We start from the raw sequence: 9,660 nt of genomic DNA, 5'->3' as shown, positions 1-9,660 counted from the left end.
ATCGATGAAGTGGCATGCACCTTCCTTGTCGACAATGCACTGCCCCAAACAGTCGGAAATCTCGTCAGTTGTGGGCGTCCTGAGTCTTATGGTATGCAAGAATGCCAGGAATGGCATGTCTCGTGCATGTCGCACTGAGAATTGCATGTGGTACATTTTCGCTTGAGCCCAGTGCACGGAGGACATGATGATGCACGGCTCGCAGAGATCCTCGTGGTGTTTGCAGACTGGCGGTAATTGCGCCAGGTCACCAAAAATTATGAGCATTTTGTGTCTGAATGGCTCATGCAATGTGCCATTAGTCACATTGACGATTTGTCTTACCACGAGATCGAAAGTCATCCTTGTTAGCATGGACATCTCGTCAATGATGATTGCGTTGGCTTCCTTGATTGTGAGGTGTCGCTCATCCGCCGTCTCATGGTTCAGTGGGTACTGACTGCTGCGCACAGGGATCTTGAATTGGTAGTGTACAATGGTTGCAATCCCGCTCAGCCGCATCGCAGCCGCCCCTGTTGATGCACAGAGTATTGCCGTTTTGTTTTGCGCTACCAGATGCGAAACATAGTACCATATCAAGAAGCTTTTGCCGCTACCTGGTGTTCCATAGACAACGTGCAGCCCCGAGCTTGTTGAAGCTAGGCTTTCGAAGACTCTTTGTTGTTCTACTGTCAATGCGGCATTGGCGACGGTGCGAAACTCGGCCATTTTTTCCAACATCCTCGCGCATGTTGGCCCTTCGACAGTTTGCTGCTCGATGTTAGGCGCTTCCATCGGGCAGTCTCGGATGATTGCAACCTTTTGCAATATCATATTGATCAACTGGTCCATGTGGTCAGTCGCTAGCAAGTTCCTTTGCGTGTATTCGGTCACATACATCTCGAGGTCCTCGTTGCTCAATATGAGGCCGCGCATTTGGCATTCGACAAAGTAGGATCCAGCTATGTTGGCAGGTGATATGAGCTCCGTTTCATTCCTGAAGCTGAGTTTTCGCAAGAGCACATTATAGAAGTACCCCTCTGGTTGATGTCTAGGGTGGTAGTCAGTGAATCTGACTACTCGCTCACATTTTGCGATCCTGTTGCCTAAGAGGTCAAGACCAACCGTTCCACATTGCGTTTCCTTGGGCTTTCGGATCACATATTGCCTATGGTAATCATAGAACGTGCTATCCTCGATGACGCTCGGTCTCCCGCAGTGTATGTCGACCGGGTGCAGGGTGACGTTGTTGTTTCGCAAGATGATGCGTTGTCTTAGAGATGATGGCGAGGAGTCGACATAGTGAACGGTCTCGCTCCTTGTGATTGTTGGTATCTGCATGCAGTTTAGCGCGGCCTCTGTTGGAGAGGTTGGTTTTGATAGGAGGCTCGCGGCGATGAGTTTCAGCTTTACTTCGTCGAGATGTTGCAACCCCAAATGCGAGGCGTCTTCTGAACGGATGTTCAGTTTGCCCATTGGTTCAGATTTCATCGCGTACTTGAGGAGGTAGTGAGAGATTGAAGAGTTTGTCACCCACTGTATGTTCATGTGTGCACCCCACAACAGTAACACGGAAGGGTGGTAAGGGACGACGTTTCAGTGCTCATGTCCCGGCCGGTAATACAACCAACGTTGCGTCAGAGGGTCGAGGATGGGTTCATATTCTGGCTGTGTTGCAAAAGGGAAGCCGTGCTTGTAACTGTGGTGTGACGGTCCGACGTAGCACGCTTTCTTGCATACGTGCAACTGCTTCCTGAGAACTAGTTCTTGCAGCCTTGTGTTTCGAGGATCTAGGGCCTCGTCCCTGGGGACATAAGCCGCAATCTCATTTGCAATTCGCTGACGGTCATCATGGTGGACCCAGAATATGACATGGGCGTGTAGGGAGCCCCTATTTTGTATCTCATAACGAACGACATGGTGTTGTATTCGACCAAGCAGACCGTCGGATGAAAGCAAATGCTTGCACATGAACATGTGGAAGCGTGCATGGAAAAGTGCCACGCATTCAACAGGACAGTCCTTCCAAGTGAATTGCGCATTATAATGTGTTGCGATGCTCTCGATCACATTAATTTCTTGCCACCGTGTATCAGTGACCTCGTCTGCAGTGAATGTTAGAAAGAAATCTGGGAGGCCCCAAGCATCGACCATTGTTATGAGGTCCTTCAGTTGCCATCGATGCCACGATGGGGACCCCGACATTGTTGATGGCATGCTGTAGCGAAGCACGTGTCTCATTGCGTCTTCATCGGTCGTGGCAGGGTTGGCTTTCCTATATTGGTCGATGTCTCATTGCAAGCATGTAGAGTTGCTTGAATTGGCAATCATCACTGCCTGTTTTAACTGGAACATGATCAACAAGTACGGCTTGTAGAGCGTGTAGATAGAGAATAAGGTGCATATTCTCATTTTCACATAGTTGTTGAACTGTATGCAGCCATCATAGTAGCCCCGTCCGAAAGGGAACAGGAAGGGGAACACTGCTGACTCCATGGTTATGTCAATGCATGCACTGCCAGCTGCTGCTACTCTGTCGACGTGGAATGGAGCGACCCTCTTTGAAAGCATTTCTGTACCCCATAGCTGTATGGAGGCAAACTCATGCTTGTCCCTTGCATCAAAGGCGTGACGGTTCGCGGGGTCCACCATGTTTTGCAAAAGCAGGAGCTCAGGCTGAGATTCCACTATTGACATTAACTCGAAGGGAGCTGTCTCATCGTGTAGTTCCAAGATACCTGCAATGGTTTGAGGACTCAAGATGCACATACCCATCTTGATGTCCGCACGCTCTGCTAAAGAATTGTACTTGCGCAATATTGGATTGTTCTCGATGTTGTATGCGAGCACATCTGACAGCTCGTTCGTCACAATTTCTTGAGCCGAGCTTAGTGGGATGTTTCGCCAAGATATTAGAGGATTGTCTAGAAGTGACCTTCGATCGAGTGTGCCACGAGCAATCGCATTTGCAGTCGTGGTAACTGAAATGGATATATCTATGATGCTTAGCAGTTGCATGTGGAGGTGGTTTGTTTTAAGCAACTGTTGAGAGTACTGTGGCATCAACCACATAATGTATCTGCTCTGCTGGGCATCTCGTGTGCAGCTTTGGCATTTCCAGTAAGTCACTTGCATGCCCATATTCTCGCAGGCATCCAAAAGTATCATGTTTCCGAGTGTGGTGCTGTGGCTCGAGATGCCTATGCCTTGTGAAGAAACGATCCTTTGGTTTGCAGACAGTAGCGTGGTTATGCCACACACACCGCAGATTTGAAGGCTAGAGAAAATAGCCGCGCAATTACTAACCCATTGCTTGTATCTATCTGTGATGGTCAACCACGATGACGTAGCTAGCCTCAAGGACATCTTTCTTGATGTTATATCAAGTTGAATAGCTCGACCTCTGGCTGCTCTGAGCGTTGACGAATGGTCATGTTCGAAGGAGTTTCTGGTGGTCATTTCTACATCATGACATGAATCGATGTCTTATGTTCGGGTTTAAACACCTACAGGGATTAATAATAAAACCATCCGAAACTTTGCTACAATTTCACTCACGTGGTTTTGTCTAAACACAACAGGAAAAACCAAAAGGACTGAAACTCTATCTTTAGAAGGTGAAAGAATTGATAAAATAACTTGAATCAACCAAATACATTTTGTTGTGCGTACCTTTAGGAGAAGACACTCATTTGGAGGCTGCAAACATCTCGAAAACAGAAGTGTTGCAGACATGATTAGTATGTTGGTCGAACCAAGCAAATGTAATGTTCCCTTGCGGAAACAGAATGTGCGAAGAAGTGTGCGTGCTCAAGATGAGGTGTAAAAAAAAAAAAACCATACGTAATGTATGGTGGAGAGCGGCACATGTCTCTCCAAAAATTATATATCATAGGGGAATGTGCCATCCCCCCATTTCGAATAGTCACCTCCAATGTTGGAGGTGTAGCGCATTAATGCGGACCAGAGCAATAGACGGTGCAGAAACATTTCAGAATTGAAATGACCGTACATTCTACTTACGTGGAGTATCCTTTGTGACGTCCACAGATCGACGAGAAGTCGCCTATTTCTTTGCTGGAATGTTGGAATCTGAAAAACAATCATGATTAGTAAATATGCATTCCTCATGTTCTACATCTTTGGATATGTTGGTTAGCATATATGCAATTTCCTAAAGATGATAAATTCAAGCACAAAAGCTATACACAATCCAATGATCAAAGATGTTCAAACCATCAAGTTATCATCTTCACACATCTTTGAGCAGTTGTAGTTACAATTTTACGGAATGAACTGGGTGAATAAAGCACTGAAGCCGAATGTATATCTCTAGTGATCGATGTATATACAGAAATAAATAGAAATATATACATACAACAGAAAGGTGAGGGGCTACGCGGAGGAAAAGCATCCACGTAGCTCTGAATTATAGGATCAAATTACAGAGTGAGCCCATCGTCCCCGCAGTGCAACTACTTCTCGCCCCGCCTCATGGGACTCTGTTATTCAATTCGATTGGCAAGGATGGGTACCTGTTGTATGGATGAGGAATTGGATGCTGCTCGCCTTGAATCGCTATGCCTAAAAGCAAAAGCCACGGCTTTCCCCTCGGCCCACCCACACCGTGGAGCAAGCAGCATCGCTGCTCGACTTACGGGAAAGCGTTTGGCCGTTTTCTTGGCTACGCTTGGTCCTAGAGCTCTATATCTAAACTCCGGTTCAATCTGGAGAAGGCTTTGATGACTCGGGCTAGGGGGCAATAATAGGGGAAGAGGGCTTGCAAAACAAGATAGAAAAACAACAAGAAAGAGGGGAACAAAAATACGTATTCTCTTCTCTGAGGAAATAACTACGATATGATTTCGGACAAATCGGGAGTGGGAAACCGTTGCAAGCAATCAGACCTTAGAAGATAAGCGCAAATTGATCCAACTATGGACAAGGAATTCGGAGTTGAAGCTGGGAGACAGATGCGAAGAGGAAGAGGATGTTGCCTGAACAACATCTTTGTATGCTGTCAATGGGAGCTACTGCCATTTGGACAAGCAAGAGGAAACAAGAGCGAGGTGGGAGGAGAAGCCTTGGAAGCCTTATCTTTACGACTCGACACAGAAGCGAGGGGGGTAAGCTATGCATTTTCAAGACAAAGCAATAATACATGGACAAGGAATTATGTTCGGGTTTAAACACCTACAGGGATTAATAATAAAAACCATCTGAAACTTTGCTACAATTTCACTCACGTGGTTTTGTCTAAACGCAACAGGAAAAACCAAAAGGACTGAAACTCTATCCTTAGAAGGTGAAAGAATTGATAAAATAACTTGAATCAAGCAAATACATTTTGTTGTGCGTACCTTTAGGAGAAGACACTCATTTGGAGGCTGCAAACATCTCGAAAATAGAAGTGTTGTAGACATGATTAGTATGTTGGTCGAACCAAGCAAATGTAATGTTCCCTTGCGGAAATAGAATGTGCGAAGAAGTGTGTGTGCTCAAGATGAGGTGTAAAAAAAAAAAAACCATACGTAATGTATGGTGGAGAGCCGGCACATGTCTCTCCAAAAATTATATATCATAGGGGAACGTGCCATCCCCCCGTTTCAAATAGTCACCTCCAGTGTTGGAGGTGTAGCACATTAATGCGGACCAGAGCAACAGACGGTGCATAAACATTTCAAAATTGAAATGACCGTACATTCTACTTACGTGGAGTATCCTTTGTGACATCCACAGCTCGATGAGAAGTCACCTATTTCTTTGCTGGAATGTTGGAATCTGAAAAACAATCATGATTAGTAAATATGCATTCCTCATGTTCTGCATGTTTGGATATGTTGGTTAGCATATATGCAATTTCCTAAAGATGATAAATTCAAGCACAAAAGCTATACACAATCCAACGATCAAAGATGTTCAAACCATCAAGGTAATCATCTTCACACATCTTCAAGCAGTTGTAGTTACAATTTTACGGAATGAACTGGGTGAATAAAGCACTGAAGCCGAATGTATATCTCTAGTGATCGATGTATATACAGAAATAAATAGAAATATATACATACAACGGAAAGGTGAGGGGCTACGCGGAGGAAAAGCATCCACGTAGCTCTGAATTATAGGATCAAATTACAGAGTGAGCCCATCGTCCCCGCAATGCAACTACTTCTCGCCCCGCCTCATGGGACTCTGTTATTCAATTCGATTGGCAAGGATGGGTATCTGTTGTATGGATGAGGAATTGGATGCTGCTCGCCTTGAATCGCTATGCCTAAAAGCGAAAGCCATGGCTTTCCCCTCGGCCCCCCCGTGCCGTGGAGCAAGCAGCATCGCCGCTCAACTTACAGGAAAGCGTTTGGCGATTTTCTTAGCTACGCTTGGTCCTAGAGCTCTATATCTAAACTCCGGTTCAATCTGGAGAAGGCTTTGATGACTCGGGCTAGGGGGCAACAATAGGGAAAGAGGGCTTGCGAAACAAGATAGAAAAACAACAAGAAAGAGGGGAACAAAAATACGTATTCTCTTCTCTGAGGAAATAACTACGATATGATTTCGGACAAATCGGGAGCGGGAAACCATTGCAAGCAATCAGACCTTAGAAGAGAAGCGCAAATTGATCCAACTATGGACAAGGAATTTGGAGCTGAAGCTGGGAGACAGATGCGAAGAGGAAGAGGATGTTGCCTGAATAGCATCTTTGTATGCTGTCAATGGGAGCTGCTGCCATTCGGACAAGCAAGAGGAAACAAGAGCGAGGTGGGAGGAGAAGCCTTGGAAGCCTTATCTTTACGACTCGACACAGAAGCGAGGGGGGTAAGCTATGCGTTTTCAAGACAAAGCAATAATACATGGACAAGGAATTATGTTCGGGTTTAAACACCTACAGGGATTAATAATAAAAACCATCCGAAACTTTGCTACAATTTCACTCACGTGGTTTTGTCTAAACGCAACAGGAAAAACCAAAAGGACTGAAACTCTATCTTTAGAAGGTGAAAGAATTGATAAAATAACTTGAATCAAGCAAATACATTTTGTTGTGCGTACCTTTAGGAGAAGACACTCGTTTGGAGGCTGCAAACATCTCGAAAATAGAAGTGTTGCAGACATGATTAGTATGTTGGTCGAACTAAGCAAATGTAATGTTCCCTTGCGGAAATAGAATGTGCGAAGAAGTGTGCATGCTCAAGATGAGGTGTAAAAAAAAAAAAACCATACGTAATGTATGGTGGAGAGCCGGCACATGTCTCTCCAAAAATTATATATCATAGGGGAACGTGCCATCCCCCCGTTTCGAATAGTCACCTCCAGTGTTGGAGGTGTAGCGCATTAATGCGGACCAGAGCAACAGACGGTGCATAAACATTTCAGAATTGAAATGACCGTACATTCTACTTACGTGGAGTATCCTTTGTGACGTCCACAGCTCGATGAGAAGTCACCTATTTCTTTGCTGGAATTTTGGAATCTGAAAAATAATCATGATTAGTAAATATGCATTCCTCATGTTCTGCATGTTTGGATATGTTGGTTAGCATATATGCAATTTCCTAAAGATGATAAATTCAAGCACAAAAACTATACACAATCCAACGATCAAAGATGTTCAAACCATCAAGGTAATCATCTTCACACATCTTCGAGCAGTTGTAGTTACAATTTTACGGAATGAACTGGGTGAATAAAGCACTGAAGCCGAATGTATATCTGTAGTGATTGATGTGTATACAGAAATAAATAGAAATATATATATACAATGGAAAGGTGAGGGGCTACGCGGAGGAAAAGCATCCACGTAGCTCTGAATTATAGGATCAAATTACAGAGTGAGCCCATCGTCCCCGCAGTGCAACTACTTCTCGCCCCGCCTCATGGGACTCTGTTATTCAATTCGATTGGCAAGGATGGGTATCTGTTGTATGGATGAGGAATTGGATGCTGCTCGCCTTGAATTGCTATTCCTAAAAGCGAAAGCCACGGCTTTCCCCTCGGCCCACCCGTGTCGTGGAGCAAGCAGCATCGCCGCTCGACTTACGGGAATGCGTTTGGCAGTTTTCTTGGCTACGCTTGGTTCTAGAGCTCTATATCTAAACTCCGGCTCAATCTGGAGAAGGCTTTGATGACTCGGGCTAGGGGGGCAACAATAGGGGAAGAGGGCTTGCGAAATAAGATAGAAAAACAACAAGAAAGAGGGGAACAAAAATACGTATTCTCTTCTCTGAGGAAATAACTACGATACGATTTCGAACAAATCGGGAGCGGGAAACCGTTGCAAGCAATCAGACCTTAGAAGAGAAGCGCAAATTGATCCAACTATGGACAAGGAATTCGGAGCTGAAGCTGGGAGACAAATGCGAAGAGGAAGAGGATGTTGCCTGAACAACATCTTTGTATGCTGTCAATGGGAGCTGCTGCCATTCGGACAAGCAAGAGGAAACAAGAGCGAGGTGGGAGGAGAAGCCTTGGAAGCCTTATCTTTACGACTTGACACAGAAGCGAGGGGGGTAAGCTATGCATTTTCAAGACAAAGCAATAATACATGGACAAGGAATTCGGAGCTGAAGTTGGGAGACAGATGCGAAGAGGAAGAGGATGTTGCCTGAACAACATCTTTGTATGCTATCAATGGGAGCTGCTGCCATTCGGACAAGCAAGAGGAAACAAGAGCGAGGTGGGAGGAGAAGCCTTGGAAGCTTTATCTTTACGACTCGACACAGAAGCGAGGGGGGTAAGCTATGCGTTTTCAAGACAAAGCAATACGTCGCAATTGGAAAGATTAAAGCTGGCAATTCTGTTCTATACCCGAGAAACAGACGTGAAGAAATTCCACCACCAAAGTCTTTCAAAGAAGAAGGTTTTGTGAAAGTGAACCACGAGTTCTTTTCAATCGAGAAAGTCTTCGAAAGAAGGTTTTCATGAAAGCGAACCACGATTCTTTTCAATCGAGAAGAAACGTCATAGATACACATCGAGATGCACTTGGACCTAGACGAGACGACGAGATACAAGAATAGAAACGACCAACATGTTTGCTTTAGACAACACTAGCAAGATAAGAAGCAACCTTCCTCCTCAAAGGTGCCTGAAGACGGGGACAAGGGCAAGGCGCTCGGGGAAGAGAACAAGCGGGGACTTTTTCTCTAGAGGCCTCGTTCCGTATTACCTCATGCAATCTGTTCTTTAGAGGTAATTGCATAATAATCTCAATGACACTGTGTTGTTTATCATTCTCAATGTTGCTAGTTGAATCATGTTTCCTTGCCTCATCATTTTTGTTGCAAATAGAGTAGAAATCTTTTTTGTTTTCATGCACTAGAGTCTTCTGAAGTTCATTGTCATCAAGCTTGAATCTTTCTCCCTTCATGGTGAAAATATCACCAAACTGCGCATCACGGTGGAACATTTTGTATCCATCGTCATGGACTTCGTATTTAGGTCCATTGTCAAATCAGACCCATTATCACCAAAGTGTTGATGGATAGATATGGACCCAAATGTGAATTGAAAATGGCTAGCAAGCACCATCTCTGACAACACTCCTCTACCTATGGAAGTGCGAACAAACATATGTAAAGATCTATCCTCATTTTGAATTGTGATAGATTCCATAAGAGCCGAACGATTGATCTGTGCAACTCAATGAGATGAAGTCCAAAGGGTGAGATCAAGAGCAGAGTG

The sequence above is a fragment of the Dipteris shenzhenensis genome, chromosome 33 (genome assembly GCF_047967505.1).
Source record: "Dipteris shenzhenensis isolate YYH24624 ecotype China chromosome 33, Dip_SZ_1.0, whole genome shotgun sequence".
NCBI lineage: Eukaryota > Viridiplantae > Streptophyta > Polypodiopsida > Gleicheniales > Dipteridaceae > Dipteris > Dipteris shenzhenensis.
The sequence above is the reverse complement of the archived record's forward strand: the minus strand, read 5'-3'. Positions refer to the sequence as shown.